Genomic DNA, 9,002 nt, shown 5'->3' with positions numbered 1-9,002 from the left:
GCAGTCCTTCAGACCTGGGAGGGGAGGAATACTTACCTCTGTTGTCTCTCACCACTCAGCAACAGGAAGCACACTAGCAAATTAAGCAAATAAGTTGCAGCAGATTTTTTTTTTTTTTACAATGAGGACCTTTGCTCAGATTTCCCTGCATGGAACTCACAAGGAACCTCAATACCAAGATGTGCAGATGACCCTAGACAGCCACTGTTTGTCCCATTGGGGAAACCTATTTGTAACCAACAGTACATATTAGTCAAGCCAGGTGCAATGACAACACTTTCATGTATAAATCCGCCTGTTAACTCTACACCTCAGTGTGGGATAGATTTTTTAAATAAAAATGTTCAAGTCCTCACTTCTCTAGATGCATCACTAGGAATAAGGCACTGTTAGCAAAAGGACCATCATACCATATTTACACATCACGCTGAACTAGATATTATTTTGACATGTTTTTCATCCAGTTTCCCCCCAGATTGTGGCATTCCAAATTGGTACCAATGCATTAGGTGCAACCCATGGTTCTGTTTTCTTTGTTTCTGAATGTTGCCCAGATTCCTTGCATGTGCAGTCTGTTACCACTTTCCAGTTCCTAAAGTTTATTCCCCTATATGACAATGCACATTGACAAAGCACTGCCAAAAGCAATCTTGATGTGATGTGATAGTTGTCTCAAGAAACTTTGGGGGTTCATGTCAGCAAACAACTGCACAAAAAGAATCCTTAGAGAGTAGTACGTGCAATCACATCAAGAATGCTATGTTGCAGTGTTTTGCACATTAGTAATATAATGTTGGGGAGGGAAGAAAAGAGAAACAAATGGCCTGCAGGAAAGCTATGCAAGTTGAGCATACTCCGATTCCAGAAAAGGAAGGGTGAAAATTCACCCATCCCTCCTCTTGAGGCTCAGATGTCCCAATGATTTCAGTGGGATGTACTTCAGTGCAGTATGTTTATTCTTTTAAGGTCTGTATTACATTTTTCTTTTGATTTAGATAGCACCTTCAGTTTGCAGATTTATTTAATATCACCATTGTGTTGATTTATGGTTAAATAATTAATTGATCAGTTTTTTCCTCATTGGAGTGTATGTTTCAGCATTTATATTGAAATAATTATTCTGAGCTGAAATTATGGGAGAAGTGCTAAAATCAGAACTACACATTCTTGGAGGGGTTAAATGATTAGCAGTGAACCCTTTAAACTACATAGAAAATAGTTGCCTTTCACCAAATTTAGATTTACGCATCCCATGTGTACACATCGCAAGGAAACAGCAAGTGCTTATATAGGATGCTGACAGAATGATACTTGATTATGAACAAGGGAAACTGGCTGTCTGTTACCAGGCTCCTTTTACCAAGCTCCAGTTACGTATTTATCTTTTCAGCACCTAAAGATTGGACAGCTCCAAAGAGCCAGCGTGCCAATACAGTGAATGGAATGGATGTGTTGTTTTCACTATTTCCAATGGAGGCTAAGATTTCCCACTTGCCTCACTCATCCAAACATTTCTCCCTCTCTCTTTTAAAAAGTTGGCAATGCTATTCATGGAACAGGTTTCTTGCAGCTTAACAGTACTGTGGTGATTGCAAAACAACTTCAGTTCAGCAACAAGAAACTAGTGTCCGCATAATTCTTCCTTGGCTACAGGATCCTCTTGCGGCTGAGCTGAGAAATACTTCTCAGAAAGTCAGTGTCACTGCCTCCTTTCTTCTAGCCAAGCCCATTCATCCCCTCCCCCTGTCAGCTAACAGCAAGCCAGGGGAAATGCTGTTTACAGAAGACTTGCTATCGATCTTAAGGCAACAGCTATTGCTTCAAGCTGCTCTCTGGACCATTGTGCTTTAATAGAAGGTTTTAAATGCCCATCAAGTAAGTTCTGAAAGGCTAGTCTTAGTCTTTAAAAAAAATGCTGCAGAGGGAAGTGTGAAACCTCCCAAATTAATCCAGTCAGGCAGTCAGAAGGCTGACACCTACACATACATATATTATTCACTTGATTATTCAATACTCTACTGCTGGAAACTGAACATGGAAACTGCTCTATTGGAAAGTATTACATTTGAAATGACATCAGGCAATACAAAAGCTTGCACTGTAGCACATGTACTGCAATGACTATTTCCTAGAACACAGAGTTCATGAAGTGGCAAACACATACATATAAGAAATTTTTCCAAATCTGGTTACAGTATAATTAAATCTATATCACAGTAGAAATGAAGAAGTGATAAAATAGCCTAGAGTAAAAATAAAAAGATGTCAAAATAGCAGCACATTATCACATCTTTCTTTCTAAAGTTTTAGAGGGGTGGGATGTGTAGTGGGTCTTCTTAAGAAAATTCTGGAGCACTATGAAAAAAACCCTGTTCTAGATCTTCATCAGCCTTGTATCTCAAAATGAAAAGGATCATTTTAAGTAGAGACTGTGATGAAATAGCAGGTTTCGAATGGAGAAAGAGGCTAGGTCCACTCCACAAAGAGGTTTAACTATGAAAATATTAAAACCAGGACCTTGAATTGAACTAGAAAGTAACTGATAAGCAGCACAACAAATGTAATACAGGTTTTTCTTTGTACATCAAGTGGAGAGTAACTGCACTATATGATACCTGTGACTTCAGAATCAAATTCCCTCAGAGAAAGCACTGAGACACAAAGTCATAAAGGGATGCATGATGGAACATGAGGACTGGATAGCAGCACATACTGATCACCAGTTGAAATGGTTTCATATGGAATTCATGTCTAAATGACCTTTCAGCACAGCTATTGAATGCTAGAGGTCCTGGAAGAGGCAGGGACCTTTTCATTGCACTGACAGTGACAGAAAGCCGTACCGGCTGAAAAACCTAGACTGGTTCAGAATTCCTCTTAAAAACCATATGTTGGAGTTTGGCCTCTCTGATGGTTCTGAAGTCTTATGCATGATACATTTTAAAGATGTGTGGTTTTACAATTATGTACAGTTTACATAAATGTGTATGGTTTTACAGATATGACGTATGTGCCTCTTTGGGCTATGTTTTTTGTGAACCTTCTTGAAGCAAGGTTGCAACGATTTGCTGTTTGTTTTTAAACATTTTAAAACCTTTAATCCAGCCCCTCTGTACTTTACCTTAAATTCATACATTAGAAGGGCTCTGGTGACAACCAACAGACTTTCTAAATTTCACTCATTAAGAGTTTCAGGTGTTCTCTACTTTACCCAAGCTTTTACCTCAAGAACACCTTCCCTTTTGTTTGTGTGACCTTTATTATTGCTGCCCCCCTAACTTCCTCGAAAGGTTTTTGCGGCCACCAAAGGCCTTAGACCTCCTCAGTTTAACTGGTAATATCAGAAACCTTGTTATAGATGGTAGTTCTTGCTTGAACTAAAGTAGAATTTATTTATAAGAACATAAGTATAATGGTTGCAGTATTGTATTGGTTTCAGAATAGTTCTTAAGCTTGGTGATTTCAAAAATAATTATATCTTCTTAAAGACATATAGACTCAATCACAGAGTAATTTTCCACACAGGTCTTCACTAACAAAATAAACTCTCTTCCCATCCACACAGACATAGTTTCACTCAGGCCTGTACACACAGCTTGCCTGATCTAGACAGACTAATCTCTCTTTTGGATATATACAAACTGACCCAAGCACACACAGTTTCTCTGACAGACTGAATTAGACTCTTGGGCTTCTATACAGTTTGCACAATTTAGTCAAGGTAAGGTAAGTTTATTGTTTGTGGCCAAAGGCCACTACAATCCATACAAATAAAACACATAAAACACTCAAGCATGTAGACATATGTACAAATATTAAAAGATTAAAATGATATAGACAGAAAATACCAGTCAGATAAAACCATTGCTTTCTCTGGAAACAACTCTAGCCCAGATTTTCTTGGCTGCTAAGGCGAACAGAGAGACTTTATAAGAAACACATGCAGCAGAGTCAGACAGGGGAAAAAACAATTTCCCAGAGTCTGAAGAGGAGTTTAAACCAATTAAAAACTCTTCTAGGAATTTATTCCTTGGCTCTGCATAAAGTGGGCAGGGTAGTAGGTAATGTGGTAAATCCTGCACAACATGAGCACCACAAATACAGTAGCAGAGGGCTTGAGGTGTTTTGGCATAGAGCCCAGCTAGCAGCACTGTGGGCATAGTTTGGAACTGAATTGAGGTAAAGGTTGTTCTGAGGTTGTGAGGGAGGATGTTGATCAGACAGGACGCTCTAACATGGTCCTTCTTGAAAAGTTTAAACCATGGGGAGAATTTGGAATAGGAGCTTGCCTGCCTATCCATTACGGCATCGCAGTGGAACAATTTAGTCAGACTAGAGAAAGCCTGCAGTTCACTCTACCCCCTAGAGTACACCTACTGTCCAATTAGAGCAGACTCCTCTCATCCATCCAACTCTCCTTCTTTCCTCAGAGTCTTGCATTTAAACTGACAATAACAAATATTTAGAACCCTCACATTAACATGCAGAAATAAAATCCAAAATATTTAGATGCAAAACATGACAAGGGTAAGGATTTTGATAATAAAATTGTAAGGAAATAGGAGGGAAATGTGTTGTGGACAGAAGTCCTAAGCATGTATAGAGCTGGAGTATTGGCTCCAAGCATTTGTCTGAATTAGGAGAACTAGTGGATGGACCATTATTCTGGATCTAACCATTACTCCAGCTCCCTAAAATTGAGTTTACTATTATAGCACCCTCCTATGGAAGCATGCTCACCATTAGCTGGCATCCCAATGTACCATTTTTCAGGGGGCAGCACTTCACCACAGAAGCTAAAAGAAGATACTTTCCTTCCCAGAAATGTTTTGATGCATATGCTGTAGCTGCTCATTCACAGCATAAGGTTAAAGAAAGACAATGAGGAAGGAACAAGATAGGGAAGACTGAAAGGATATAATAACAATGAGGAGAGAGACCATGACCAATTGTGGTTAATGGAGGGTCCACTACACTCTAGCATTCTAGGATCTGTAGAAGAAAGAATAACATCATTTTTGTCTTGATTTTATCTAGGGCACTTGGAAAGAAACTGAGACTGCAAAGTAGCTGCTCTGGAATGATATACGTTTCCAGCTTAATAAACCTGAATGTAACTGTTATGCAGAAAGCTTCCATGGTGACAGAATGTGAAACTCTGCATAGCACAGGATTCTATTCTGTCACCTATACTCTTCAATATCTATATGAATATGATCATCTGAAACGTCAGGTTGGCTATCATCAATATGTAGATGATATCCAGCTTTGTATTTCACTATTCAAGCCCCAAGATGCATCCATCTTTGCTCTGAACTGGTACTTTGAGGCTATGGTCAGGTGGCTAAACCAGAACAAGCTTTTTCAGTCCTGGCCCCAGCCTGGTGGAATGCTCGGTCTAATGAAACTAGGGTCCAGCAGGACTTGTTATCCTTCCGCTGGGCCTGTAAGACAGAGCTGCTCTGCCAGGCGTATGGTTGATGCTGGGCGGAGCCCCCCTGTTTGGTTGAGTATGGGTTGTGCCCTCCCCACTGGTAACATCCTCCATCTGTTGAGTATTCCCTAATGCTCTGGTGCTGACTAAAGGTTGTGTCCTGTGCATATGTATAGTGCATTTTATTGTACCGCTCTGTGTGTGTGTATATGTCTGTGTATTTTAATCTTTGGATGTTTTATAATTTATAGTTTTAAACTGTATGAATTATTTGATGTAATTTTAAATTTGTGTGCAAATTGTGATCCACCCTGAGCTTGCTGGCGTGGGGAGGGAGGAATATAAATCTAATAAATTAAATTAAATTAAATTACATTAAGCTAAATATAGACATAACAGAAGTGATCCTTGTCAGGAGATAGAGATAATAGATCCACTTGACCTGGATGGAATGAAGATGGTATTTGCAGAGCAGTTTGAGCTTAGCAATGCTCATGGACTCAGCCTTGTGTGAAAACCAGGGCCGATTCCAGACGGCCCTCTGCCTCCCGAAACGTTGCGCGTCGTCGCGCGGAAAACGCGAAATATCGCGTTTTCTCGCGCAAGTTTTGCGCGATCTCGCGCAAAACTCGCGCGAGAAAACGCGATATTTCGCGTTTTCCGCGCGACGACGCGCAACGTTTCGGGAGGCAGAGGGCCGTCTGGAATCGGCCCAGGTTGGCATAGTGGCCAGGAGTGCCTTCTATCAGTCACATCTGGTTCATCAACTCTCTCTTTTCTTGGACTCAGCCGATCTGGCCATGCTGATCTTTACTTTTGTAACTTCATGGCTGGATTACTATAATGCACTCTATGTTGGGTGGCCCTTGAAGACAGCCTGGAAACTGTGGTGGGCCCAGCATGCAACAATACAGTTGTCAGGGGCTAGCTGATAGGAATATATCTCACCCATCTTAAAACAGCAACACTGATTGCCAGTTTGTTTCTGAGTCCAATTCAAGGTGAACTTTAAAGCACTTCATGTCTTAAAACCCACATATCTAAAGGATCTTTTCCTTCCTCCCCATGCACCAATTACAACCTTCAGACTTCCATCTACTGGCTGTTCTCCATTGAAGGTAGCCCCTGCCTTTGCAGCACTCAATTTTCCTTAAGGAAAAGAGAGGAGATATATTGTTAAAGATCTTGAGGAGGTGTTGCAAGACCATTTTATTTGCCAAGGCTTTTAATAGAGTATAAGCTGCAAGTATCATTTAGGGGAGAGGGAATATCTTTGGGTTTTTTCCTCATTTCCCCTCAGTTACATATGACTCAAACTGAAGGCAGACAATGATAGAGCAGATCTGCAAATTGGTAGATTCAGACAGATTGTAAAATAGATAAATACTATACATCCTTAGAAGTTTTAAAAAATAATCAATTTTAATAATGGAATAAAAGACTTCATAAATATCAACTCAGTGTTTTTGTTGGAAGAATGTTGCATAAGTGTGCTTGAAGAATTCAAATAATCAAGGTTTAATCAAAGATGTACACTACAGTGAACTTCTGGAAACAATTTCTTGTAAACATCATAGGAGGGACTGGTTTTCTGGAACAGCTAATGTTTATATATGAAGCCTCAGCTCAGCTCATCACCAAGGCCAGGGCTTTTTTTGAGGGGGAACACCCCAGAACAGCATTCAGGCAGCTCTGGAATCTGCCCACATGATTCCTTCCCCCTTTGGCCCCACGGGGTCTGCAGAGGAGGCTAAACTGCTTCGAGTTCATTCTGCTTTTTTTTCATTCTTCTGTGAGTGAGTGAGTGAGTGAGTGAGAGAGAGAGAGAGAGAGAGAGAGAGAGAGAGAGAGAGAGAGAGAGAGAGCAGACACTGCTCGGGCCTGGCACGGGCGCTGCAAGTTGGGAGCGCTACTGGAGAATGAAATATAAAAGCCAGAAGCAGAAGTGAGAGCATTTGATGGATCAAATCCTTTATAGTGAATATATTTCTGTTTACAAGGTCTCTCCCACCCACATATACACAAAGAAATTCTGAAGCTAGAAATTTATTGACATTCTTGGGATCTTTTCAGAAAACCTTACTAAGATATTCTAATACTTTTGCAATAAAGTCATCTGACTGAAGTGTCACATCACCTAAATATGAAGGTAAGAACAAAAAAGATTTTTCCCCTTCAAAGCCAATAATTAATCTGAGCCTTGAAGCAGGATGTTTTATTGTATTTAAGCATGTATTATTGAGCTACAGAAAATCAAGAAGCAGTCTGTAAACCAGTTAGACTAATTCCAGTGGGGTAGCCATGTTAGTCTGTTACAGTCAAAATAACAAAGAGTCCAGGGCATCTTAAAGAACAAGTGTATCGTGTCATAAGCTTTCATGAGCCAGAGCCCATTTTGGCAGGTGCATGAAGCATTATCCTCAATATGAAGACATTATATATTATACAAACACGAAAATGCAGAAAGCAGGGAAAAGAGGAGTTGGGGGAGGGGGAACACGTCAGAAGATTAAACAAGCCAGGAAATGACTGTATGTTACTATGTGCAGCACATAGAAAACAAGATCCTGTTAAGAGTAAACAATTCCATCATACTAATTGTGGACCATAGCCCTATAGTGATGACCTGGCAAAACATCTACCCCAGAGATCCTCAACTTTGTAACAGCCTGTCAATACTTCTGGATTTTTTTACAAAGAATAGGGGGTGCCACCAGAAGATGGCTGCCATGGGTGGTGAGACCAGTTACAAAATGGCTGCCACGGGCACAGGAAATACAAATTTGAGGGGGGAAGGGTTCCAAACAAGCCTCCTAAAATGAGGACAGCTACTTTCAAGTGACTACTCTGTGTAGATCCAACGGTGATGGCTGCTAGTATCTTATGAACTAGCTCCTATTCTAATGAGGTAGAGGAAAGACTGGATTCACTTTTTGCTTTGGAAGTGTTTGACGGAGGGGAGCAAGTGGGCACCAGGGAACTAATCAGTGGGACTTAGTTTTTAAAGGTCCTCTTATAATGTTCACACTTGGCCACAGAAATAACGACATAACAACAACATTCTATTTATATACCGCCCTTCAAGACAACAATGCCACACTCACAGTGGTTTACAAAGTGTGTTGTGATTATCCTCAGGACAATCACCCTGTGAGATGGGTGGAGCTGACCCAAGGTCACCCAGCTGATTTAAAGCAGAGGAGTGGGGAATCAAACCCGGTTCTCCAGATTAGAGTCCTGCTGCTCTTAACCACTCTTAAAAGCTACTGCTTAGGATAGAGTTAATTGCATGTTCTTTAAAATCTATTATAGAGTAGTTACATCAACTTTAAAACAAGACTTAAGAAAAAATAATCCAGTGAAAATTATTACTGAATACTATAAACTAGGTTTTTTTCTGCGATTAGGCCAGCAATCTATTTACAGCATAGCAGACAAGAAGGAAAAACATTCAGAATGGCAGGCAGATCCCTATTAACCAAAGACAGAAACTATTTAAGGAATAAAGATAAAGCAATCATTCACATACCATGAGTGAACGGTTACACTTGCTGAATTATTTCTAATG

The sequence above is a fragment of the Eublepharis macularius genome, chromosome 3 (assembly GCF_028583425.1).
Source record: "Eublepharis macularius isolate TG4126 chromosome 3, MPM_Emac_v1.0, whole genome shotgun sequence".
Taxonomy (NCBI): Eukaryota; Metazoa; Chordata; class Lepidosauria; order Squamata; family Eublepharidae; genus Eublepharis; species Eublepharis macularius.
Note: the sequence above shows the minus strand (reverse complement) of the source record.